This window comes from Scyliorhinus torazame, chromosome 7, assembly GCF_047496885.1.
Source record: "Scyliorhinus torazame isolate Kashiwa2021f chromosome 7, sScyTor2.1, whole genome shotgun sequence".
Lineage (NCBI taxonomy): Eukaryota > Metazoa > Chordata > Chondrichthyes > Carcharhiniformes > Scyliorhinidae > Scyliorhinus > Scyliorhinus torazame.
In genome coordinates this window covers 162,132,242-162,159,943 of record NC_092713.1, presented here as the reverse complement: position 1 = coordinate 162,159,943, position 27,702 = coordinate 162,132,242, and the positions used below count along the sequence as shown (strand labels likewise).

The 27,702-nt window shown below is 50.2% G+C and overlaps 1 protein-coding gene across 4 annotated transcripts in view; it reads right to left on the bottom strand.

Annotated features, from left to right (window-relative positions):
- Window positions 1–26,356, bottom strand: part of LOC140426656 (centrosome-associated protein 350-like) — a 319,223-nt gene extending 292,867 nt beyond the window's left edge. For 3 of the 4 annotated variants that reach the window (XM_072511741.1, XM_072511743.1, XM_072511742.1), the window contains exon 1: window positions 26,262–26,356. The gene's annotated coding sequence lies outside the window, so the exon portion shown is untranslated. The remainder of the gene's footprint in view (window positions 1–26,261) is intronic. The other variant, XM_072511744.1, reaches the window with a different exon arrangement.
- Window positions 26,357–27,702: the final 1,346 nt, after the last annotated feature.

The window sequence follows — 27,702 nt, the reverse complement described above, 5'->3', positions numbered from 1 at the left end:
ACTGTTTGCACTGGCGATTGAGCCCCTGGCAATAGCATTGAGGGGTTCCAAGAAGTGGAGGGGAGTACTTAGAGGAGGAGAAGAACACCGGATATCTCTGTATGCGGATGATTTGTTGTTATATGTAGCGGACCCGGCGGAGGGGATGCCAGAGATAATGCGGACACTTCGGGAGTTTGGAGAATTCTCAGGATATAAACTGAACATGGGGAAAAGTGAGTTGTTTGTGGTGCATCCAGGGGAGCAGAGCAGAGAAATAGAGGACTTTCCGCTGAGGAAGGTAACAAGGGACTTTCGTTACTTGGGGATCCAGATAGCCAAGAATTGGGGTACATTGCATAGGTTAAATTTAACGCGATTGGTGGAACAAATGGACGAGGACTTCAAGAGATGGGACATGGTATCGCTGTCACTGGCAGGGAGGGTGCAGGCGGTTAAAATGGTAGTCCTCCCGAGATTCCTCTTTGTGTTTCAGTGCCTCCCGGTGGTGATCACGAAGGCTTTTTTCAAAAGGATCGAAAAGAGCATCATGGGTTTTGTGTGGGCCGGGAAGACCCCGAGAGTGAGGAAGGGATTCTTACAGCGTAGTAGGGATGGGGGGGGGCTGGCACTACCGAGCCTAAGTGAGTACTACTGGGCCGCCAATATCTCAATGGTGAGTAAGTGGATGGGAGAAGAGGAGGGAGCGACGTGGAAGAGATTGGAGAGGGTGTCCTGTAGGGGGACTAGCCTACAAGCTATGGTGACGGCCCCACTGCCGTTCTCACCGAAGAAATACACCACAAGCCCGGTGGTGGTGGCGACTTTGAAAATTTGGGGACAGTGGAGACGGCATAGGGGAAAGACGGGAGCCTTGGTGGGGTCCCCGATAAGAAATAACCATAGGTTTGCCCCGGGGAGAATGGATGGGGGATTTGGAATATGGCAAAGAGCAGGAGTAACGCAACTGAAAGATCTGTTTGTGGATGGGAAGTTCACAAGTCTGGGAGCGCTGACCGAGAAATATGGGTTGCCCCAAGGGAATGCATTCCGGTATATGCAACTGAGGGCTTTTGCGAGGCAGCAGGTGAGGGAATTCCCGCAGCTCCCGACGCATGAGGTGCAGGACAGAGTAATCTCAAAGACATGGGTGGGGGACGGTAAGGTGTCAGATATATATAGGGAAATGAGGGACGAGGGGGAGATTATGGCAGATGAGCTGAAAGGGAAATGGGAAGAAGAGCTGGGGGAGGAGATTGAGGAGGGGCTGTGGGCGGATGCCCTAAGTAGGGTAAACTCATCGTCCTCGTGTGCTAGGCTAAGCCTGATTCAATTTAAGGTGTTACACAGGGCGCATATGACTGGAGCACGGCTCAGTAAATTTTTTTGGGTAGAGGATAGGTGTGCAAGATGCTCGAGAAGCCCAGCGAACCACACCCACATGTTCTGGTCATGTCCGGCACTACAGGGGTTCTGGGTGGGGGTGACAAAGGTGCTTTCGAAAGTAGTGGGGGTCCAGGTCGAACCAAGCTGGGGGTTGGCTATATTTGGGGTTGCACAAGAGCCGGGAGTGCAGGAGGCGAGAGAGGCCGATGTTTTGGCCTTTGCGTCCCTAGTAGCCCGGCGCAGGATACTGTTGATGTGGAAGGAAGCCAAGCCCCCGGGGGTGGAGACCTGGATAAATGACATGGCAGGGTTTATAAAGCTGGAACGGATTAAGTTCGTCCTAAGGGGATCGGCTCAAGGGTTCACCAGGCGGTGGCAACCGTTCGTCGAATACCTCACAGATAGAGGGAATGGAAAAGAAGAAGGTAGCAGCAGCAGCCCAGGGGGTGGGGGAACCAGAAGGACTCTCAGGGTTGTTAATATATATGTATAATATGTATAGGTCGTTGCTATAAATAATTGTATATTGGACTGTAAATCATATTTTTGGAGAGTGTTTATCTGAGACAAGGCAGTTGCCATTTAGTTTTAGTTTTCGTTTTTGTTATATATTATTTATTCTTTGTTTATAAAACAGGTCATTGTTATCTATACTGTTATATTATTGTGTAAAGGATACACAATGTACTGTGATGGTTGACCAAAAATTTTCAATAAAATATTTTTTTTTAAAAAAGATGTTTACTGCGGGTTTATAAAAAGTGTTAACTGGTTTCATAAATAAACAGTTTTAATTTAAAAGTACTGTAGATTTCTGTTGCATCACACCTGAAGAGTAGGGCCATGTGCTCGCCATAACCACCATCTATTCAAAGTTGTGGGTCAGGTGAACTCCATGATACACTTTGGGGCTCTCTAAACCCTGGCCCATAACAATCCCTGCCACGTTCCCCAACGCAATCTAAAATACCCCGAACCCATCCCATTTGTTCTCATTTTCTTATTTCAGTTATAACTTCAATACTTGCAATTCTTATTCGCTAATTTCAATAGGAGGCCGTTTTGCCAGAGATGACTCTAGTTGGAGCATCAGCTCTTCACGTGACTAAAATCTGTAGCTGCGCTGCTCATTTACATTAATTACTGCTGAAATTGTTTAACATTAGATACCACAAAGCCATGCAGTGCTGTCCTTATTGACTGCAACAAAAGTGGACTTTTTGTATGATAGGAGGGAAGGTGGCAGCCACACAAACATGCTTGACCAAGTTACTCTTGTTTTACTTCCACTCCTACAGTATTAATCGAGCTTGGTTATGATCCAATGTACACCAGCAGCAAATGTAACCCCCCACCTCCAGCACCTCATCCAAGTGAGCCCAGTTACAAGCCTAAACAGTGAGGAGTATGAGGCTGACAGCCGCTGCCCGAGTCATCCTTAACAAACAACGACACTCATCTCCCAGCAGCATTTCCTGATAATTATCAGGAGGGACACCTGGCTGACATTGTCCCTCTTCCCCAGCAGAGAAACAGAGCTATTTCAATGTGCCACCATTTATCCATCTGGCATGGGCTAATTCAGAACAGCAGGAATCAAGAGAAGGAAAAACCAGTCTGTGTAGCTCAGAGTACTTAGCAATTCATCCAAGATGTGGAGATGCCGGCGTTGGACTGGTGTGGACACAGTAAGAAGTCTCACCCGAGGAAGCAGTGCTCCGAAAGCTAGTGATTCCAAACAAACCTGTTGGACTTTAACCTGGTGTTGTAAGACCTCTTACTGTGCCCAATTCATCCAAGGAAGCTAGCTGGTAGAAAGGTTTTCAAAAGCAGTTAACAGACCCTTTATCAAAAAATTGTTTCATACCTTGGTCATACAATAAAAATATACACTTAATTTCCCTTTGGGGGACTTCCGGGTGCGGCGATGACCAGCTGAGTCGCACGTTTCGGCAGCTCCCTGTGAAACGGACTTTTGGGCTCTTGATAGGAGCCCCAACGGCAATTTTGACGGCTGAAAACACCGTGCGGTAAACCAGAAGGGTGTTCCCCCTGGACACGGATGGAAAAAGGAGAGGAAAGTGGCCGGATTGCAGCGGATCCTTTGGAACAACGGCAAGGAAGGCAAGCAGAAACCAAGATGGCGTCGGAAGGTGGCAGTTTCATATGGGGCCCTGAACAACAAGAGTTTTTGAAACGCTGCGTGGAGGAGATAAAAAAGGAAATGAAGAAAGAGATGTTGGCCCCGATATTACAGGCGATTGAAGGGCTGAAAGAGGAACAAAAGACCCAGGAGCAGGAGCTTCGGGTCGTGAAGGCGAAAGCAGCAGAGAATGAAAACGACATACAGGGCCTGGTGGTGAAGTCGGAGATACAGGAGGCACACCAGAAACGATCTGTGGAGAGGTTGGAGGCACTGGAAAATAACGCAAGGAGGAACAACTTGAGGATTCTTGGCCTTCCTGAAGGTGTGGAGGGGGCGGACGTCGGGGCATATGTGAGCACGATGCTGCACTCGTTAATGGGAGTGGAGGCCCCGACGGGTCCGTTGGAGGTGGAGGGAGCATACCGGGTTATGGTGCGAGGATCGAGAGCAGGAGAAGCTCCCAGAGCCATAGTGGTGAGATTTCTCCGTTTTAAGGATAGAGAAATGGTCCTTAGATGGGCGAAGAAAACTCGGTGTAGTAAATGGGAGAACGCGGTGATCCGCGTCTATCAAGATTGGAGTGCGGAGGTGGCGAGAAGGAGGGCGAGCTTTAATCGGGCCAAAGCGGTACTTCACAAAAAAAAGATAAAGTTTGGAATGCTGCAACCGGCAAGACTGTGGGTCACATATCAAGGGAGGCAACACTACTTTGAGACGGCGGATGAAGCGTGGACTTTTATTGTAGAAGAAAAATTGGAATGATTGGACTACGAAAATGAACGTTTGGACAAAGTGGTGGGACGAGTGGGGGGGGGGGGGGGGGGCGAAGAGGGATTGTATGATTAATCCTGCGGTATGGTAACTTTTCTTTCTCCCACAGGTGGTGATGGGGGGAGGTGGGGAGGGAGAGGAGATGGGGCGTTGGCCATGGGAGGCGGGGCCGAGGGAGAGGCGCGGGCTTGGTTCCCGCGCTATGATAATTATGGCGGGAATAGAGAAGCAGGAAGGAGGGGGCGCCGCACGGGGCGAGCCGTGATCACGGGGGGAAGCCGAGGTCAGCCAGAGTTTGCTGACTTCTGGGAGCAACATGGGGGGAGTAATTACGCTAGCGGGGGGTCTAGCGGGGGGGGGGGGGGATTACTGGGTTGCTGCTGCTGGGGAAAGGGGGGAGTGGGTGCGGGAAAGGATGGGCGGGGGGGGGCACCGTCTGGGAGAAATACAGCCGCGTGGGAACTGGGCGAGAAGCTGGAAAAAGATGATGGCTAACCGGCAAGGGGGGGGGGGGTGGGAAGCCCCCCAACTCGGCTGATCACGTGGAACGTGAGGGGGCTTAACGGGCCGATAAAGAGGGCACGAGTACTCGCACACCTTAAGAAACTTAAAGCAGATGTGGTCATGTTACAGGAAACGCACCTGAAACTGATAGATCAGGTTAGGTTGCGCAAAGGATGGGTAGGGCAGGTGTTCCATTCGGGGCTGGATGCGAAAAACAGGGGGGTGGCTATATTAGTGGGGAAGCGGGTAATGTTCGAGGCAAAGACTATAGTGGCGGATAACGGGGGCAGATACGTGATGGTGAGTGGCAAATTACAGGGAGAGATGGTGGTGTTGGTAAACGTGTATGCCCCGAATTGGGACGATGCCAATTTTATGAGGCGAATGCTAGGACGCATCCCAGACCTAGAGACCGGAAAGCTGATAATGGGTGGAGACTTTAACACGGTGTTGGAACTAAGGCTGGATAGGTCGAAGTCCAGGACTGGTAGGAGGCCGGCAGCAGCCAAGGTGCTTAAGGATTTTATGGAGCAGATGGGAGGGGTGGACCCGTGGAGATTCAGTAGACCTAGGAGTAAGGAGTTCTCGTTTTTCTCCTATGTCCATAAAGTCTATTCACGCATAGACTTTTTTGTGTTGGGTAGGGCATTGATCCCGAGGGTGAGGGGAACGGAATATACGGCTATAGCCATTTCGGATCATGCCCCACACTGGGTAGACTTGGAGATAGGGGAGGAAACAAGAGGGCGTCCACCCTGGAGAATGGACATGGGACTAATGGCGGATGAGGGGGTGTGCTTAAGGGTGAGGGGATGCATTGAAAAGTACTTGGAACTCAATGACAATGGGGAGGTTCAGGTGGGAGTGGTCTGGGAGGCGTTGAAGGCGGTGGTTAGGGGGGAGCTGATATCAATAAGGACACATAAAGGGAAGCAGGAGAGTAAGGAACGGGAGCGGTTGTTGCAAGAACTTTTGAGGGTGGACAGACAGTATGCGGAAGCACCGGAGGAGGGACTGTATAGGGAAAGGCAAAGGCTGCATGTGGAATTTGACTTGCTGACCACAGGCACTGCAGAGGCACAATGGAGGAAGGCGCAGGGTGTACAGTATGAATATGGAGAGAAGGCGAGCAGATTGCTGGCACACCAATTGAGGAAAAGGGGAGCAGCGAGGGAAATAGGGGGGGTGAGAGACGAAGATGGAGAGACGGAGCGGGGAGCGGAGAGAGTGAATGAAGTGTTTAAGACATTTTATAAAAAATTGTATGAAGCTCAACCCCCGGATGGGAGGGAGAGAATGATGGACTTTTTGGATCGGCTGGAAATTCCCAAGGTGGAAGAGCAGGAAAGGATGGGATTGGGAGTACAGATCACGGTAGAAGAAGTGGTGAAAGGAATTAGGAACATGCAGACGGGAAAGGCCCCGGGACCGGACGGATTCCCAGTTGAATTTTACAGAAAATATTTGGACTTGCTCGCCCCGCTACTGACGAGAACCTTCAACGAGGCAAAGGAAAGGGGACAACTGCCCCCGACTATGTCAGAAGCAACGATATCGCTTCTTTTAAAGAAGGAAAAGGATCCGCTACAATGCGGGTCCTACAGACCAATCTCCCTCCTCAATGTAGATGCCAAGGTCTTGGCCAAGGTAATGGCAATGAGAATAGAGGAATGTGTCCCGGGGGTGGTTCATGAGGACCAAACTGGGTTTGTGAAGGGGAGACAGCTGAACACGAACATACGGAGGTTGTTAGGGGTAATGATGATGGCCCCACCAGAGAGTGAAACGGAGATAGTAGTGGCGATGGATGCCGAGAAAGCATTTGATAGAGTGGAGTGGGATTATCTGTGGGAGGTGTTGAGGAGATTTGGGTTCGGAGAGGGGTATGTTAGATGGGTGCAGCTGTTGTATAGGGCCCCAGTGGCGAGTGTGGTCACGAATGGACGGGGATCGGCATATTTTCGGCTCCATAGAGGGACAAGGCAGGGATGTCCTCTGTCCCCATTACTGTTTGCACTGGCGATTGAGCCCCTGGCGATAGCGCTGAGAGGTTCCAAGGGATGGAGGGGAATACTTAGGGGAGGAGAAGAACACCGGGTATCTTTATATGCGGATGATCTGCTACTATATGTGGCGGATCCAGCGGAGGGGATGCCAGAAATAATGCGGATACTTGGGGAGTTTGGGGATTTTTCAGGGTATAAATTGAACATGGGAAAGAGTGAGCTGTTTGTGGTGCATCCAGGGGAGCAGAGTAGAGAAATAGAAGACCTACCGTTGAGGAAGGTAACAAGAGACTTTCGTTACCTGGGGATCCAGATAGCTAAGAATTGGGGCACATTGCACAGGCTAAATTTGACGCGGTTGGTGGAACAGATGGAGGAAGATTTCAAGAGATGGGATATGGTAGCATTGTCAATGGCAGGGAGGGTGCAGGCGGTTAAGATGGTGGTCCTCCCGAGATTCCTTTTTGTGTTTCAGTGTCTCCCGGTGGTGATCACGAAGGCTTTTTTCAAAAGGATAGAAAAGAGTATCATGGGTTTTGTTTGGGCCGGGAAGACTCCGAGAGTGAGGAAGGGATTCTTACAGCGTAGTAGGGTTAGGGGGGGGCTGGCACTACCGAGCCTAAGTGAGTATTATTGGGCCGCTAATATTTCAATGGTGAGTAAGTGGATGGGAGAGGAGGAAGGAGCGGCGTGGAAGAGATTAGAGAGGGCGTCCTGTAGGGGGACCAGCCTGCAGGCTATGGTGACAGCCCCATTGCCGTTCTCACCAAGGAACTATACCACGAGTCCGGTGGTGGTAGCTACACTGAAGATTTGGGGACAGTGGAGACGACATAGGGGAAAGACCAGAGCACTGGGGGGGTCCCCGATAAGAAACAACCATAGGTTTGCCCCGGGGGGAATGGATGGGGGATATGGAATGTGGCAAAGAGCAGGTATAACGCAATTGAAAGATCTATTTGTGGATGGGAAGTTTGCGAGTCTGGGAGCGCTGACCGAGAAATATGGGTTGCCCCAAGGGAATGCATTCAGGTACATGCAATTGAGGGCTTTTGCGAGGCAACAGGTGAGGGAATTCCCGCAGCTCCCGACACAAGAGGTACAGGACAGAGTCATCTCAAAGAAATGGGTGGGGGACGGTAAGGTGTCGATATATAGGGAAATGAGAGACGAAGGGGAGACTATGATGGACGAACTAAAAGGGAAATGGGAAGGAGAGCTAGGGGAGGAGATTGAGGAGGGGATGTGGGCAGATGCCCTAAACAGGGTAAACTCGTCGTCCTCGTGCGCCAGGCTAAGCCTGATTCAGTTTAAGGTATTACACAGGGCACATATGACTGGAACACGGCTCAGTAAATTTTTTGGGGTGGAGGATAGGTGTGCGAGGTGCTCGAGAAGCCCAGCGAATCATACCCATATGTTTTGGTCATGCCCGGCACTACAGGGGTTTTGGATGGGGGTGACAAAGGTGCTTTCGAAAGTAGTAGGAGTCCGGGTCGAACCAAGCTGGGGGTTGGCTATATTTGGGGTTGCACAAGAGCCGGGAGTGCAGGAGGCGAAAGAGGCCGATGTTTTGGCCTTTGCGTCCCTAGTAGCCCGGCACAGAATATTGCTAATGTGGAAAGAAGCCAAGCCCCCGGGGGTGGAGACCTGGATAAATGATATGGCGGGGTTCATAAAGTTAGAGCGGATTAAGTTCGTCCTAAGGGGGTCGGCTCAAGGGTTTACTAGGCGGTGGCAACCGTTCGGCGAATATCTTGCGGAAAGATAGATAGGGGAGAACAAAGAAGGCAGCAGCAGCGGCCCAGGACTTTGGGGGGGGGGGGGGGGGGTGGCCTGAGACAAGGCAGTTGCCAATTAGGGCTAGTTTTTATTTTTTGTTATTTAATATTTATTTATTTGTTGTTGTTTTTGTTTAAATTTAAAAAGGTCATTATTATCTGTATTGTTACAATGTTGTGTAAAGGATGCACAATGTACTGTGTTGGTTGACCAAATATTATTTAAAAAAAAAAAAAAAATTTCCCTTTGGGGATAAACAGCACTGCAGATTCTTTCCCTGCAGTTGCCAGTTATTAAAAAGACTCCAGGAACAGAGTGCTCAATGGGAGATTATGCAACTTACTCTTTTACGTAACCATCGATGGGAGTACTATGGGGAAGCCACACCGTCACAATGTCCCACATTATGCAAATGAAATGGAATCTGTCTGATGGTAGCTGTCTTAAGACACACGGATTAAATAGAGGCTGGAACAGAAGAAATGGAGGTACTGCCACATACTTCAGAATTATCTTTAATGTTCCCGTCCTGCAGTATTTGTTCAATGATGTGTTTTTATAGTCCTTAACAGAACTCTTCAGCAGGATCACTTCCCCCACCAGCCTCAAACCTGCCCCTTACCCTGCCTCCAACCTCCCTCACCAAGTGGGCAATAATCAGAGGAGGAGAGGAAGAGAGAAATCACCACAGGATACAATCCTGATCACTGCCCGCTTGCTGAGTAATGCTCGTGTACGAACGAACGAGAAGACAACAAATATCCATTCAAATGTATAAAAGCTAAATACTGCAGATGCTGGAAATCTGAAATGAAACAGAAAATGCTGGAAAACTCAGCAGGTCTGGCAGCTGCTGGGTTTTCCAGCATTTTCTGTTTTAATCCACTCAATCGCGATTGCTATTATCAATTAGTCTGCTATCACTCATTGTCCAGACCCACAAAGAATTATCACTTGGATGGATGAGAAACTTAATTATCCAAACAGGGAAGTTCACATGATGGCAGGAAAATATGGTAGGACCATTCGGTCCCTTGACCGTCTTCGGTCATTCAATTGGATAATGACTGATCCTTAACGGAAGTCCATTTATCGGCCTTTGTTCCACATTGTTGGTCAATCATTGAATTTCAAGGGTTTTAATTAACATTTAGCAATCATAGCTTTGTGCAAATTGAGCTCCTGATTTTCACTCCACTGGTGTGAAAAGGTGCAACTGATTTCACTCGGAATAGTTGGCAGTATGAAGTTTATAGAATCATAGAATAGTGCAGAAGGAGGCCTTTCGCCCCATCGAGTCTGCACTGACCCTCTAAAAGAACACCCTACCAAGCCCATTCACCCACCCACCCCGTTAACCCCACCTCACTTATGAGGCAATTTATCATGGCCAATCCACCTAACCTGTACATCTTTGGACTGTGGTAGGAAACCCACACAGACACGGGGAGAAACTGCAAATTCCACACAAATAAATACCCATGGTAGGAGTCGAACCTGGATCCCTAGCGCTGTGAGGTAGCAGTGCTAACCACTGTGCCACACCCACCTTGCCGCCCTCTTATTCTAGATTACCCATCAGAGTTTCAATGAATCTACTTCATCAAATTCCTTAATCATTTTTAACAACTCTATTTAAATCAATACTCACCTTTCTATATTAAAGGGAATAAAAATCAAGTTTATGCAAACTGTCCTCAGAATTTAGCCAATACCATGCTGGTAAATCTGCAATGCCCCCCTCCAAGGAAGTAGACACCCAAAACGGAACACAATACTCCAGATGTGGTCTGACCAGAGCTCTGTAGATCTGAAACACTTCCTCACTTTTGAAATCCAATCCCTTCCAGAAACAGCCACATTTTCATTAGCCTTCTTAATTACTTTTGTTGCCGGGACACATCACGTTCTGCAAATACAGTCTGTACTGTAGCTGAAAATTGTAAGGGCGGGCAATATCTGCCTTGCCATTGAGGATGCTGGAACACCACTTCAATAGCCAAAATTCTGGTTACTGTAACCTTAAAACTGCCTCCCTGCCCTCTTTAAGCTACACCCAATGGCCCAGAAGGAATAAGCTAAAAGCAAATTAATAATGCCAAGGGTTCCTGATAACTGCAACCTGTCCACGTTTTACTTGCCTAAATACAAATGTAAAACCATGTTATTCAAAACAAGACCAAAGTAACACATACAAACAACTCAGTATCACAAGATGATGTTTTGTTTGGTTGATAAGCTTACATAATTATTGGTTAGGCCACAGCTAAAACATTGTAGCCAATTTTGGCTGTTCTACTTTAAGGACATGAGGGCCAGAAAGTCAGAAATGTGTCAGGCCAGGTTTTATGGAATAACCAACCCTTTAAAAAGGAGAGTCTATAAATACATGAAGAAACATGTTTTTTAATGTTCTGCAGAAGGGCAGATAAGTTGGGACTATACAGATAAGCAAAAATCCTCCTCTTTTATGGATAATTTGCAGTTGGCAATCTTTCACTGTTCAAAGAGAATTCCTCTCAAGATATGCCCTAATTCTACCAGATGTGCAATTCACCAACCTGTTCAAGGAGTTATTTGGGACCAGCAACCAATAAGGGGGGGGGGGAAGAGAAAGAGAGCAAGACTGAAATGCAAATAGTGAAATATCCCAGAAGACCGTTTGTAAATACAGAAATGCCCGGAGGTCTCCTCCAAATACTGACAACACTTGCTGGCCCCTGTCAATATCCAACACTTTACCAGAGCCTTCACTCCGAAGGCACAGACATCCTTTATAGATGAATTCAGGGTGGGATCTGAGCACTCAAGACTCTGGGCTGTTAGTCTAAGATCACAACTAGGCCCCCAGTCTATGACCAAACTGTAGAGAAATCTAAAGTCCTGTTCTGGTCCATGACCAATTAGCTGGCTACAGTCAGCATTATGAAATTGGCAAATGAACAGAGAGACTTAATTCTTAAAAAGCAGCCAAAGTTCTCATTCTTGGTTGCTACCTGCTATCTTGTGCTCAAAGGTCCATCTGCTGAGCGGCAAGGTGGCTAGCACTGCTGCCTGTGGCGTTGAGGATCCGGGTTTGATCCCGGCCGCGAGTCAGTGTGTGTGGAGTTTGCATTGCACATTCTCCGTGTCCATGTGGGTCTCTCCCCCTCAAGCCAAAGATATGTAGATTGGGTGATTGGCCACACTAAACTGGTGTTTAACTGGAAAAAAATAATTGGGTACTGGAAATGTATTTTAAAAAAAAATAATAAAAAAATGTTTAAGGTGAGGGCAGCATGTGGCGCAGTGGATAGCACTGGGATTGCGGCGCTGAGGACCCGGGTTCGAATCCCGGCCCTGGGTCACTGTCCGTGTGGAGTTTGCACATTCTCCCCATGTCTGCATGGGATTCACCCCCACAACCCAAAAATGTGCAGGGTAGGTGGATTGGCCACGCTAAATTGCCCCTTAATTGGAAAAAAATAAACAAGTAATTGGGTACTCTAAATTTATAGTTATAAAAAAATTTTTAAGTGCATCTGCTGAGGTCAGGATTTGTGTGAGACGCACCCAAGACCATAAAATATTGCAGCATTCACACTGTCAAAGTCCAGGAGTGGACTAGCATTCCTTCAGGCAGAAATTACATCAAATGATGAAACCCCATTGCACAATCACCTGGAAACAGTATTCGACAGCATTAAAACATTTAACTGCATTAAAAAATGGCTTAGAAGTAGCTTTTAAAACATTTGAAATTTGGAAGCACTGCTTGACAGGATAGTGGAAGCAGATTAAAGAATAGACGAGAATTAAATAAATATTTGAAGGGGAATCACTTGCAAGGATATCGTGAAAATGAGAGAGAGTGAAGCTAATTGGATAGCTCTGTCAAATAGTCAGCACATGCACATTGAGCCGAATGGTCTCCTGTGTAGCATCATTTTATGACAAGTATTTGTACAAATTCATGCTGAATGACTCCACGTGAACCACATTGTTCAGCCAAAAAGTTTGTGATAACTGTGCAGCTAAAAGAGCCAAAGCCAAACATACTCACCTGGGCTCGGCCTCACTAAAGTCAACAGAATGCTGCAGTTCAGGATTCAGATGACCCAATCAAAAAACAATTACAAGACTTCAAGGTCCCAACAACGAGTGGGAGGGACATGATCCGGAAATGGCAAGTCTGAACTATCTCCCAGCTGGCTTGGCAGAGCAGATCTAATTAACATTCAGCAATATGCCACTGCGAGACCAACATGGCAATTATACAATATTAGCAGGTTAAACAATGCAACTCTACCTCCTCTAAGAGAATGTGGATCCCTAGCCTGTACCGAAATTTATCCCAGCTCGGGGAGGCACCCTGGGCGTCAGTGTCAGTCTTCCCTTCCCTCACCCCAAGTAAACTATGGAGAAAGGAGGGGCGGGAATCCTCCAGTGACTCCAGCAAGAAAGTGCACACGAGGACAGGATGGGATCAGGCTTTGCCATACCCGACAACCGGGGGGGGGGGGGGCTATCGGAATGAAGAAAACAGAAAATTACACAACACGAGACATTCTAAACTATTAGAAGTTACTGGAGTCGGAAAGAAAGCAACATTACACGGAAACGGATTCTTGTCTTGGGTTTCTGACACCAAGAACTTGAACAACCACCCGCTTTACACGAGTCAGCACCAATTTATATCTAAAAACATAATTATGCAGAGCACGTTAGTAAGGTGGGTAAACAACTGTTATGGGCCAGGATTTAGAGAACCCCAAAGTGTATCATGGAGTTCACCGTGACCCACAACTTTTAATAGATTGTGGCATGGGGAGCACACGGTCCACTCTACAGGTGTGGTACAGCAGAAATGGAAAAGTTTTTTTAAAGCAAAACAATGTTTATTCTATGAACTCAAGTTGACCTTTTTAAAACATAGTGAACATCTTAGCAACCATCAATTCAAATACAACCCCCAAAGACTACAACACTTAAGTAATCCTTTAAGCTTTCCTTTTAACATCCATACGACTTAAAAACACCTTTTACCAGAAGCACATCAGGTTAAAGTCACTACTGAAAACATTTATAATTCTGAATTCATCAAATTATCAAGAGATAGTCTTTTCATGGCAGAGAGATCAACAGTACACCTGCTCGGTCTGGTGTAGCCACCTAAAATGGCTGATCCCTATTAATTTGGCCAAAACCCGATTTAAAATGGCTCAAGGAAAAGGCTGATGGGAAAAGCAGCCGACAGGACACAAACGGACAGCTGCAGACAGAATAGCATATTCGGCTCTGGGGAAGTCGGCCCAGATCGATACTCAAGACCATTAGCAGCACATCAACCCAGACATCTGCAGTTTAATCGGCTATCCCCGGGAACAATTGCAACATATTAGCAATTGAACGCCTGGCCAGACCGGTCGGCGTCTGCAGTGGCCGAAACAAAGACAGGTGAACGACCACCCCCAGATCGAGGAATCGGCCCGTTATTGGACGTATCAAACCCGGTGATTGGGAATAAGTCCAATCACTTGGGACTCAGGGTCAAGGGCCGCCCCGAGAGGCGGGAAGCCCCTGGGCCCTATAAAGTGAGGGGCCAAGTTCAGATCGCTCTCTCTCTCCCTTCTTTGCCTGCTCGAGACCTTCGCAAGAACATCAACCAGCAACTGTAAGTTTGACTCCAGCAATCGCTACCCGATAAAGACTCCTAGCCATCGACCCGTATCAGCCTTTTGAATCCCGCGGGCCAGATCCGATTCGATAAGCCATTCCTTTCCCTGACCTGGTGGGCCCTTCCTAAAGTTAAGTAATGGCCAGTAGTGATAGGTTTTTATATAGACAGAATAGCATTATTGTGTAAGCATTACTTGTTGTATATAATAAATGACCATTGATTTCAATCTTACTAAGCGGTGTGCTGACTTATTAATCATAACTCAAGCTTGAACCACATGGCGGTATCAGAAAGATACCTGGCGACTCATGAGCAAAGGTGACATAATCGGAGGTAATAAACTAAGAGCAACACTGGCTTCAGCTCCAACACTGAAAACGAAACTAAAACACACCCTGCAGTAAACAGCCTAAAATGAAAGTAAAAAGCTGACAGACAGCCCAGCTCCACCCACTCTCTGACATCACTGATAAATACCCATTTCTTAAAGGTACATTTCTTAAACAGCCTTTTCTTAACGGTCCTCTCACATGACACAACTCATACTTATAAAGCAACGGTACAAAAACATTCAGGTAAGAGGGAGGCCAGGACAGAGGCATCCCAAAATGTTGGGTTTAAGTTGCTGGGATGAAATGAAGCAAGGTTTTAAAATAGGAGCTGCAACATGGAGGCTATAAATAGCTGAACCATAGTCTGACTGGGAATATAAACTAAACTAGAGCTGGACGACTGGTACGGACGCGCATGGGGGGCAGCTACAGAGAAAGGCAAGAGCAAAGCCCCATAGTGGCATTTTTAGCTGAAGCCGACGTGCTATGGGATGGAGAGTTGACAGAAGTCAGAAATATCAGGTGATCGATCATGGTCAATGATGGTTACATTAAGAGGTTAGGTTGCATAAACCAAACGTGTTCTGTTTGGGTTCACAAAACTGAAGGGTGAGCTGATGGACCTTCTTAAAATAGGTAAAGGATTTGATAGAGTGGGTGAATAGAAACAATGTCCTTTGGTGGTGAAATTAAGACCAAGGGCGCAAAGATTTGAAATTTGAACTAGGTCAATTCAGCATGAAATCACAAATCACTTCCCCACACAATGGTAGTGGAAATCTGGAACTCTCTTCCTTCAAGTAGCTGTGGAGGCTGGGTCAGTTAAAATGTTTGAGATTCTGATTGATAAGGTGTTGTGTGGGTGGGAGGGTTGGCGATGCAATTGGTATGTTGGTTGGGTGGGAACAAGAGGCAGTGGTCATCTTGGGTGAGCCTGGTTTAGTGAGGGGATAGAGGTTTGGGCCGGGTCCGAGCTGGGATATGACGGTGGGTCTAAATGGTGGGGGGGGGGGGGCAAGCAGAAACCCGCCCGGTGAGGATTATAATGTGGAATGAACGCGTGTTAAATGGTCCAATTAAACGGTTTTGGGTGTTCATGCACCGAAAGAGCTTGAAGGCGGAGATGATTTTCCTGCAGGAGACACATTTATGAGTGAAAGATGAGATGCGGCTAAAGAAGGGTTGGGTGGGTAAATGTGCCATTCAGGATTTGATTCGCAGTCGAGGGAGCGTCATGATTTTGTTTAGCGAATAGATGCTGTTTGCGCTGGCCAAGGAGGTGCGGGACGTGGGAGGCACGTTTGTGATCATGAGCGGGTTATTAGTGGGGCACCGGTGGTGCTGGTGAATGTGTATCAGACCAACTGGGCAGATGGAGACTTTATGAGGAAGTTGTTAGGGTCTATCCTGGATTTGGATTCTCACCAATTGATCATTGGCGGGGACTTGAATTGTGTACTGGAGCCTAGGCTGGATACATCGTGTCCTAAATCAATACATTAGGTCAGGGATGGAGAGGGAGTTGAGGGTGTTCAGGGATCAGATGGGGGTGGTGGACCTGTGGAGGTTTAGGAACCCAGGGGAGAGGGAATATTCCTTCTTCTACCACGTCCACTGGGTATACTCATATCGACCTTTTTGTTGTGGTTAAGGCGGTTTAGACGGAGGCTGTGGGGGGGTGAAAAATGCGGGAATAGTGATCTCGGACAACTCACCACACTATTTGGATATTAGGTTAGGTCGGGGTGGGCTCAGAGCCAGGCGTGGAGGTTGGAACTGGGGGGGGGGGGGAAAAAGAGCGAGAGAGGGGGGGAAGAGCGAGAGAGGGGGGGAAGAGCGAGAGAGGGGGGGAAGAGCGAGAGAGGGGGGGAAGAGCGAGAGAGGGGGGGAAGAGCGAGAGAGGGGGGGAAGAGCGAGAGAGGGGGGGAAGAGCGAGAGAGGGGGGGAAGAGCGAGAGAGGGGGGGAAGAGCGAGAGAGGGGGGGAAGAGCGAGAGAGGGGGGGAAGAGCGAGAGAGGGGGGGAAGAGCGAGAGAGGGGGGGAAGAGCGAGAGAGGGGGGGAAGAGCGAGAGAGGGGGGGAAGAGCGAGAGAGGGGGGGAAGAGCGAGAGAGGGGGGGAAGAGCGAGAGAGGGGGGGAAGAGCGAGAGAGGGGGGGAAGAGCGAGAGAGGGGGGGAAGAGCGAGAGAGGGGGGGAAGAGCGAGAGAGGGGGGGAAGAGCGAGAGAGGGGGGGAAGAGCGAGAGAGGGGGGGAAGAGCGAGAGAGGGGGGGAAGAGCGAGAGAGGGGGGGAAGAGCGAGAGAGGGGGGGAAGAGCGAGAGAGGGGGGGAAGAGCGAGAGAGGGGGGGAAGAGCGAGAGAGGGGGGGAAGAGCGAGAGAGGGGGGGAAGAGCGAGAGAGGGGGGGAAGAGCGAGAGAGGGGGGGAAGAGCGAGAGAGGGGGGGAAGAGCGAGAGAGGGGGGGAAGAGCGAGAGAGGGGGGGAAGAGCGAGAGAGGGGGGGAAGAGCGAGAGAGGGGGGGAAGAGCGAGAGAGGGGGGGAAGAGCGAGAGAGGGGGGGAAGAGCGAGAGAGGGGGGGGAAGAGCGAGAGAGGGGGGGAAGAGCGAGAGAGGGGGGGAAGAGCGAGAGAGGGGGGGAAGAGCGAGAGAGGGGGGGAAGAGCGAGAGAGGGGGGGAAGAGCGAGAGAGGGGGGGAAGAGCGAGAGAGGGGGGGAAGAGCGAGAGAGGGGGGGAAGAGCGAGAGAGGGGGGGAAGAGCGAGAGAGGGGGGGAAGAGCGAGAGAGGGGGGGAAGAGCGAGAGAGGGGGGGAAGAGCGAGAGAGGGGGGGAAGAGCGAGAGAGGGGGGGAAGAGCGAGAGAGGGGGGGAAGAGCGAGAGAGGGGGGGAAGAGCGAGAGAGGGGGGGAAGAGCGAGAGAGGGGGGGAAGAGCGAGAGAGGGGGGGAAGAGCGAGAGAGGGGGGGAAGAGCGAGAGAGGGGGGGAAGAGCGAGAGAGGGGGGGAAGAGCGAGAGAGGGGGGGAAGAGCGAGAGAGGGGGGGAAGAGCGAGAGAGGGGGGGAAGAGCGAGAGAGGGGGGGAAGAGCGAGAGAGGGGGGGAAGAGCGAGAGAGGGGGGGAAGAGCGAGAGAGGGGGGGAAGAGCGAGAGAGGGGGGGAAGAGCGAGAGAGGGGGGGAAGAGCGAGAGAGGGGGGGAAGAGCGAGAGAGGGGGGGAAGAGCGAGAGAGGGGGGGAAGAGCGAGAGAGGGGGGGAAGAGCGAGAGAGGGGGGGAAGAGCGAGAGAGGGGGGGAAGAGCGAGAGAGGGGGGGAAGAGCGAGAGAGGGGGGGAAGAGCGAGAGAGGGGGGGAAGAGCGAGAGAGGGGGGGAAGAGCGAGAGAGGGGGGGAAGAGCGAGAGAGGGGGGGAAGAGCGAGAGAGGGGGGGAAGAGCGAGAGAGGGGGGGAAGAGCGAGAGAGGGGGGGAAGAGCGAGAGAGGGGGGGAAGAGCGAGAGAGGGGGGGAAGAGCGAGAGAGGGGGGGAAGAGCGAGAGAGGGGGGGAAGAGCGAGAGAGGGGGGGAAGAGCGAGAGAGGGGGGGAAGAGCGAGAGAGGGGGGGAAGAGCGAGAGAGGGGGGGAAGAGCGAGAGAGGGGGGGAAGAGCGAGAGAGGGGGGGAAGAGCGAGAGAGGGGGGGAAGAGCGAGAGAGGGGGGGAAGAGCGAGAGAGGGGGGGAAGAGCGAGAGAGGGGGGGAAGAGCGAGAGAGGGGGGGAAGAGCGAGAGAGGGGGGGAAGAGCGAGAGAGGGGGGGAAGAGCGAGAGAGGGGGGGAAGAGCGAGAGAGGGGGGGAAGAGCGAGAGAGGGGGGGAAGAGCGAGAGAGGGGGGGAAGAGCGAGAGAGGGGGGGAAGAGCGAGAGAGGGGGGGAAGAGCGAGAGAGGGGGGGAAGAGCGAGAGAGGGGGGGGAGAGCGAGAGAGGGGGGGGAGAGCGAGAGAGGGGGGGGAGAGCGAGAGAGGGGGGGGAAGAGCGAGAGAGGGGGGGGAAGAGCGAGAGAGGGGGGGGAAGAGCGAGAGAGGGGGGGGAAGAGCGAGAGAGGGGGGGGAAGAGCGAGAGAGGGGGGGGAAGAGCGAGAGAGGGGGGGAAGAGCGAGAGAGGGGGGGAAGAGCGAGAGAGGGGGGGAAGAGCGAGAGAGGGGGGGAAGAGCGAGAGAGGGGGGGAAGAGCGAGAGAGGGGGGGAAGAGCGAGAGAGGGGGGGAAGAGCGAGAGAGGGGGGGAAGAGCGAGAGAGGGGGGGAAGAGCGAGAGAGGGGGGGAAGAGCGAGAGAGGGGGGGAAGAGCGAGAGAGGGGGGGAAGAGCGAGAGAGGGGGGGAAGAGCGAGAGAGGGGGGGAAGAGCGAGAGAGGGGGGGAAGAGCGAGAGAGGGGGGGAAGAGCGAGAGAGGGGGGGAAGAGCGAGAGAGGGGGGGAAGAGCGAGAGAGGGGGGGAAGAGCGAGAGAGGGGGGGAAGAGCGAGAGAGGGGGGGAAGAGCGAGAGAGGGGGGGAAGAGCGAGAGAGGGGGGGAAGAGCGAGAGAGGGGGGGAAGAGCGAGAGAGGGGGGGAAGAGCGAGAGAGGGGGGGAAGAGCGAGAGAGGGGGGGAAGAGCGAGAGAGGGGGGGAAGAGCGAGAGAGGGGGGGAAGAGCGAGAGAGGGGGGGAAGAGCGAGAGAGGGGGGGAAGAGCGAGAGAGGGGGGGAAGAGCGAGAGAGGGGGGGAAGAGCGAGAGAGGGGGGGAAGAGCGAGAGAGGGGGGGAAGAGCGAGAGAGGGGGGGAAGAGCGAGAGAGGGGGGGAAGAGCGAGAGAGGGGGGGAAGAGCGAGAGAGGGGGGGAAGAGCGAGAGAGGGGGGGAAGAGCGAGAGAGGGGGGGAAGAGCGAGAGAGGGGGGGAAGAGCGAGAGAGGGGGGGAAGAGCGAGAGAGGGGGGGAAGAGCGAGAGAGGGGGGGAAGAGCGAGAGAGGGGGGGAAGAGCGAGAGAGGGGGGGAAGAGCGAGAGAGGGGGGGAAGAGCGAGAGAGGGGGGGAAGAGCGAGAGAGGGGGGGAAGAGCGAGAGAGGGGGGGAAGAGCGAGAGAGGGGGGGAAGAGCGAGAGAGGGGGGGAAGAGCGAGAGAGGGGGGGAAGAGCGAGAGAGGGGGGGAAGAGCGAGAGAGGGGGGGAAGAGCGAGAGAGGGGGGGAAGAGCGAGAGAGGGGGGGAAGAGCGAGAGAGGGGGGGAAGAGCGAGAGAGGGGGGGAAGAGCGAGAGAGGGGGGGAAGAGCGAGAGAGGGGGGGAAGAGCGAGAGAGGGGGGGAAGAGCGAGAGAGGGGGGGAAGAGCGAGAGAGGGGGGGAAGAGCGAGAGAGGGGGGGAAGAGCGAGAGAGGGGGGGAAGAGCGAGAGAGGGGGGGAAGAGCGAGAGAGGGGGGGAAGAGCGAGAGAGGGGGGGAAGAGCGAGAGAGGGGGGGAAGAGCGAGAGAGGGGGGGAAGAGCGAGAGAGGGGGGGAAGAGCGAGAGAGGGGGGGGAAGAGCGAGAGAGGGGGGGAAGAGCGAGAGAGGGGGGGAAGAGCGAGAGAGGGGGGGAAGAGCGAGAGAGGGGGGGAAGAGCGAGAGAGGGGGGGAAGAGCGAGAGAGGGGGGGAAGAGCGAGAGAGGGGGGGAAGAGCGAGAGAGGGGGGGAAGAGCGAGAGAGGGGGGAAGAGCGAGAGAGGGGGGAAGAGCGAGAGAGGAAGAGCGAGAGAGGAAGAGCGAGAGAGGAAGAGAGAGAAAGAGAGAGAGAGAGGAAGAGAGAGAGAGAGAGAAAGAGAGAGGAAGAGAGAGAGAAAGAGAGAGAGAGAGAGAGAGAGAGAGAGAGTTTTTGAGACCTGTTTGTTGAGGGTGCATTGGCAGGTTTGGAGACGTGCGAGAGAGGTTTGAATTGCTAGAGAGGGGCAAGTGTAGATATTGGCAGGTGTGGGATTTTGCACAGACGGAACGGCCTTAGTTTCCTCAGCTGCCACGCTGTAAGCTGTTGGAGAAGTTGTCGGTCCCGGGTGAGTGAAGGGGTGAGGAAGGGAGGATTGTGGATATTTGTGTGTGGTTGGGAGGGAAGGGGTCGGCCTCATGCAAGGGATCAAGCGGAAGTGGGAGAAAGGGTTGGGGATCAAGATGGGGTGGGGAATTTGGAGCTAGATAATGCACCAAATAAACTCAACCGCCTCCTCCTCTGCAGGGGGTGATATTTGAGGAATTGTTTGTTGTGGGGGAGGATTGAAGGGGGGGGGGGGGAGAAAACAAAATATGTGCTTTGTTTATTTTGTGCTATGTTGAATGTGTTTGGAATAAAATATAGATTTTTTTTAAAGGTTCTGATGTTTGTATTAAGGAATGTGGAGCAACAGCAGAAAAATGGGAGTCGCGAACAGATCAGTTAATTGAAATCAGCCATGATTGAATGGTGGAGTGGACTCGATGGGCCAAATGGCCTTACTTCCGCTCCTATGTCTTATAGTTATAATCTAACTGAATGACGGAGCACTCAAGGTCTTGAATACCCTTTTTCATTTCCCTACATTCTTATCGGACTCGCTGTACCATCCAAACTGCTGGCTTGATTGGGATTAAGCTAACACAAGTAAAACAATTTTAGCTTAACCAAAAAAGTAAGAAACGCTTAGTCCGGTAATTTACTGTCACAGCCCATGCAGATCATAAGGAAACAGGCTCCAAACTCAATTGTTCATGAAATACTGTCACGAAGGAAATAACCCCTTGGTAACCCTCTTTTTGCATATCAAGCATTTTAGCCACAGTACAAAACAATGATCTGATTTACATTGCATGTCACTCAAGAGAAATTGGACCAAACAAAAAGCTTGGCATTAATCCTCAGCACTTCCAGGAACTAGTGGCAACATACTGAACTTAAAACACTTTTAAAAAAACCTGGACTTCTGCCATAAAGCCTCAGGCTTCACTGTGTCAAAGACTAAACCTGGGTACAAAGTAGCCTGGAATTTTGGCAACATACAGGACAGATATTACACTCTGTTCCAATGAGGCATCACAATCCATACACATACCATCCTGCACTCCGAAGTCCACCCTCAATTTTTCACAGCCACCAGTACCAAATTTTCATTTTGAGTTCTTGGGAAAGTGAGCTAGAGTAGGAGATGACATGCATTTGCTATAACACAAGGATACAGGGAGTACGGTGATATGTAGTGTAACACTGTGCATTAAAGAGTGCAAGAGAAACCAGAGAGTGGAATTTAGAGCACCACTAGCCATCAATAAAATAGATAAGACAGCAGCTAAGAGGAGCGCATCACCTCTCGGAAAATATATATCTCAACAAAGCACGAGAGATGGGCAACAGCAATATTTATTCCTGACTTCCAAGGAAATAAAGATTTGGGGATTGGATAAACAGAGAGAAAACAGACTTCTTGAGAGATGAGATTTGAGATCAATGCAGATAATGAAGCCAAAAATTAAAACATCTGAAGGACAAACAGGGGTGGAGACAAGGTGATGGGTGACTGCGATTTGTTAGATTTGCAAGAAAAATGGAAAACTGCAATACAAAAATTGAATGTAATGATTTAATTGAGCCTAATAACACGGTGGAGTGTAAAATGTAGAGAGATTGAGCCGCTGCACTGTAAGATGAATGGATATGGTGTGCACTCTGAAGGGTGGTGATGAATGGAGGATGAATAAGGCTGGGTGATTAGTGGAGGAAGTCATTAATATCAAGAAACAGCGTGGGAAATAGGTCAGAGTCCTGCGAAATGGAAACTGATGGAATGAGTGGAGGCACCATTAACTGCAATATTGGTACAATGAAGCTGAGAAAAATACCAGATAGCCATAAACTAAGCTTTGGTGGAAATCCATCTGATGTTAACATGTTTTGAAGTGTGCAAGGTGGTTAACAAATAAATTATCTGACAAGAAAGCAGCTTCGAACTGCAAAGTACAGGCAGGAAGACAGCGAGTGACGCCAAGGTTTGTGCAGGTACTCATGGATTCCAGCCAAATTTCCAAAATGAAGGACAATCAAGGGGAACAATTCTCATCTTTCCATCCACACTGCCATCTCGGAAATTTCCCATTGATCCCTCCCTTCATCTACTGCTCGCCATTATTGTGTTGCTCCTTGGCAATATAATTCTGCACACATGGGCTTGTCTTCCAGACATACATCAATGACATTCAGCTTTACTCCTCCACTATTTCTGTCAACCCCAACACAGCCTTGTGTGTTGTCAGACATTCCTGACCTCAGTCTTGAGCAAGCCACTATGTCCTCCAGGAAAATATTGGATGGGAAGACTGAATCCATCGCCTCCACACAAGGAACCTAGTGTCCTCACCATTAACTCTAATCCTCTGTCAATGTCACCGTGTCTACCACTGTGCCCAGCATTGTCCATCTGCTGCAGAAGTCTCTTCATACTTTTCCTACCTTCAGACTTGATTATTTCAGTGCTCTTCTGGCCCACCTCAAATTCTCCATAATCTTGACCAAATAAAACTGTACAAACTTGCTTGTCCAGCACCCCATCATAGTTAACCTTGGTCACTAGTCTCATAATGTCTCAAGTTTTAAAATCCGAGGGCAGCACGATGGTGCAGTGGTTAGCATTGCTGCCTCACGGCGCCGAGGTCCCAGGTTCGATCCCTGCTCTGGGTCACTGACCGTGTGGAGTTTGCACATTCTCCCAGTGTTTGTGGGTTTCGCCCCCACAATCCAAAGATGTGCAGGGTAGGTGGATTGGCCACGCTAAATTGCCCCTTAATTGAAAAAAAATGATTTGGGTACTCGAAATTTATTTTTTTTAAAGTTTAAAAAACTGATTCTTCTACTTTTCTGTATCTAACCTCCTCCAGCATACAACTCTCTCCCTGAAGTCCTTGTTCCTGAATGCAGCCCCATGTACTTGTTCCCCATGTCTCTGACAACTGTCACTTTAGTCACACGAGTCCCAGGGACTCTAATTCCCTCCCCAAACCCATTCGCACAAACCCCTCCTTCTCCATTTAGACACTTCTTAAAATTCAACTCTTTCAATCACCCTTTCTAATCTCTACTTATTTTGTTCTCTTTACAACTCTGGGATCTTTCACCAATATCTTTGACCTTCCCTTCATCATAAGGTTAGAAATGGGGACGTTTCTACTGATTGTACAGTGTTCAGCACCATTTGCGACTGAAGCAATTTGTATGCATATGCAGCACAGCCTGGATAACATTCAGACTTGGGATAATAATTGGCTAAAAATATTCAAGTCACACAAGTGTCAAGCAATGATCATCTAAACATTCAATGGCATAATCATTGTTGAATCTTCCACGATCACCATCCTGGGAATTACCACTGACCAGAAACTGAATTGGACCATCCATAAATACTGTGGCTACAAGAGCAGATCAGATAGACTTCTGCTATGAGCAACTCACCTCCTGACTTCTCAAAGCCTGTCCACCATCTACAAGACACAAGTCAGGAATATGGTGGAATACTCTCCACTTGCCCGAGTGAGTATAGCTTGAACAACACACAAGCTTGACACCATCCAGGACAAAGCAACCCGCTTGATTGGCACCCCATCCACCACCTAAAACCTTCCCTCCCTCCACCAGTGCAGTGATAGCCATGTGTGCCATCTACAAGATACACGGCAATAAATCACCATGGCTGCTTCGACAGCACCTTCCAAACCCACGAACACTACCACATTGAAGGGCCGCAGACACACCTGCAAGTTCCCCTACAAGTCACACACCATCCTGGCTTGGAAATATGAGCCGTTGCTTCACTGTCACTGGGTTAAAATCCTGCAACTGCCTCCCTAACAGCACTGTGGGTGTACCTACACCACATGGTCTGCAGCAGTTCAAGAAAGCAACTCAACTTAAGGGCATTTAGGGATGAGCAACAAATGTAGGCCAAGCCAATGATGCTCGTATTGTTTTTAAAAATGAATGGAAATTGAAAAAATGACTCCTGCAACTGTAGAAATTGAGTGCAATGCAACACACTGATAGTGGGGTAGGTGTTTTATTTTCCTTCAGAGCAGGAATATTTGTACGGAAAGATGGAGCTAAAGTAATGAAAAACAAACGGTAAGGAATAAACAGAGGCCTGGAACTTTCATTCAAGCACAGTGGCATTTAAAGTGCAACTGGCCCAAAAGATAACAGAATAGTCAATAAAAGTTGGCAAACCCTTACATTTCTGCAATCCTTTACATAATTTTGAAAGTATCACACCTGACTGTCGACAAAACTGACAGAGTACACAGGGTGAATTACTCGCCATTGGGTGATTCAGCTAACTGCACAAATGTCAAACTACAAGAAGGCATTAAAAATTAAGCTGCTTCTTCTGTGCAGTAAGACACTGCAAACCATGTTTAAAAAGCTTTTAAAACACATTTAACCAATTGATTAACTAATGTACAACAATTTAACTGGATATAATTCATCTTGCTTACAAGATGATTGACGCTGAATGATCAGTAACAAACTTTCAAACGTGAAAGAAAATCTTTAAAGTAAATTTTTAAAATAAATTACAGTTTGAAACACTACCCGACCACACTGTTTCAGGGCAGATTTGGCACCTGGTGATAATACAAACAAGTGTAGGCAGAAACATGGCAGCAGCATGGGGCAGGCAAACATTTAAAATAAATGGGCACATAGTTCATCCAATGTTGGTGATTGCAGCCAAATCCACCCCACGGAGTGTAGTTGAACTCCAGTCTGGGAGTTGAGGGCTTCATCGGAATTTTGAGCAGGGAAACACATGAGGGCTGACCAAACAGACTTGACCAAACAGGGTCTGTGCATCCATCACCAAGAACAGCATTTGTCATGTGATGGAGTTTGCACACTCTCCTCATGACTGTGTGGGTTTCCTGCTGGTGCTCTGCCCCCCCCCCCTCCTCCCCTCCCCACAGGTTGGGGTTACAGGGATGGGGCAGGGGAGTGGGCCTAGGCAGGGTGCTCTTTTGGAGGGTCCGTGCAGACTTGATGGGCCAACAGGTCTCCTCCGCACTGTAGGGATTCCATCTCACTTGCCTCTTCTACTCCTGCTTCTTGAGGTAGAAATGTTGAACGCTGGTTTTGTGCGCCCTGGATAGGAAAGAATTACCAGCACGGTTTTGAAGGGCAGGCTGGTTTCTCCGACATCTGTCCCTCAATGGACACCACCGAGGCAGATGGGAGCAATTACGAGGTGGGGAGATGAGTGAATGATAAACTAACAATCCCCTCTCAATCTGTTCACAGGAAACCCTTGGTGCTGATGATTGGAGAAGAGAACAGTGTTCCCGTCTCTATCTGGAGGGTTGGATCGATCAGAACAGAGCAACTGGAGAATGCGGGAAGTTGCAGCCCCCCCCGCCCCCCCCCCCCCCCCGTGGGTTGAGGGGAAATCAGCCTTACGTGGGATCTTGCTGTGCACCAGACAAGATAGAGGATGGGGAATAGCATGAGGAGGAATGGCCTAGGAAGAAGAGGGGTAGGAATGGCCTGGGGCGGGGGTAGTTCAGGGAAACCCAACTTGCCGCCTTCTTCACCGCCGCCTAGCTGCTGTCACTGGGGTTCCTTGTCCTGGAGCCCGGCCCCAGGGCGGCCAGGCCCGACCTCCTCCCGCCTCGGTCGACTCCCGAGTCCCCTACCCTCTCCGTCTCTTCGGGCCGGGTCCCAGGTCGGGTTGGTAGTCTTTAATCGCTCCTACCTGCCGGGCTGCGAGCCGGGACATGGCCGCTCTCTCTCTCCGGGTGACCGTTACCAGCGCTCGCCCCTCTCTGACGCCATTACCCACTGCTGCGCATGCGCGAACTGCTCAGCTCCCAGCGGCTCTCGCGAGAGGAGGAACAGGAAACTCGCCCCCTAACAACGGGAAACCGACCCCATCCACGACACTCCGCCCCCGAAAACAGGAACCATCTTTTAACGACCCGGAGCCGCCCCTGACAACAGGAACCCGCCCCTGATAACAGGAATCCTCCCCTAATGACCTGAATCCGGCCCCTGACAACAGGAACCCGCCCCTAACGACCTGGACCTGACAACGGAATTCCGCCACGCCCGTTTCCGCCCCGAAGAACAGAAAAATCCCCTTCCCACCGAGACCAAACATCTCATCCACCTCTCCTGCCCCTTGTCCTTCGCCACCCCATCTCTTCACCTCCCCCATCCCCTTCACTGGACCCTCCCTCCTCCAGTCTCTGTCTATATAAACTCATGATGTGGAGATGCCGGCGTTGGACTGGGGTGAGCACAGTACGAAGTCTTACAACACCAGGTTAAAGTCCAACAGGTTTGTTTCGATGTCACTAGCTTTCGGAGCGCAGCTCCTTCCTCAGGTGAATGCAGAGGTATGTTCCAGAAACACATATATAGACAAATTCAAAGATGCCAAACAATGCTTGGAATGCGACCATTAGCAGGTGATTAAATCTTTACAGATCCAGAGATGGATCAAAAACCCTTAACCTGGGGTTACCCCATCTCTGGATCTGTAAATATTTAATCACCTGCTAATGCTCGCATTCCTAGCATTGTTTGGCATCTTTGAATTTGTCTATATATGTGTTTCTGGAACAGACCTCTTCATTCACCTGAGGAAGGAGCAGCGCTCCGAAAGCTCGTGACATCGAAACAAACCTGTTGGACTTTAACCTGGTGTTGTAAGACTTCGTACTATATAAACTCAGGAGGCCCATGAAGGTAAATCCAAAAGAAGTTTAATTGGACAACAAAGGTAAAGGATTGTTACATCCTTCCCCAGCCCGTCCCTCAGTAGGGGGCTGCTTTGACCGTGACTGCTTGCAATTATGGGGCTGGGGTGTGTAATGTGTTGGGCGGGTGCCTTTTTTGCGCCAAGGGGGCACCGCCAGTGGTCCATCTCTGACCGTGGCCTCCGAGAGTACTGAGGATTCCATGTCCATATCAGATGCTGAGTCATCCGCATCCTGCTGGCCGGGGCACAAGTCCCCATTGGGGAGTGTTCCTTGGTTCAAGGTTTGAAGTGGTCCATGTGTTTTAGCACAGTCTGTCGGAGGACCTCTTCTAGATTGCTCAGGTGTTCCTTTTCGGTCGCTCCTGTAATAGGTACATCATCCAGGTAGACGGCCACCCTGGAGAGCCCTTGGACAACGTCTGTTGTTCAATAA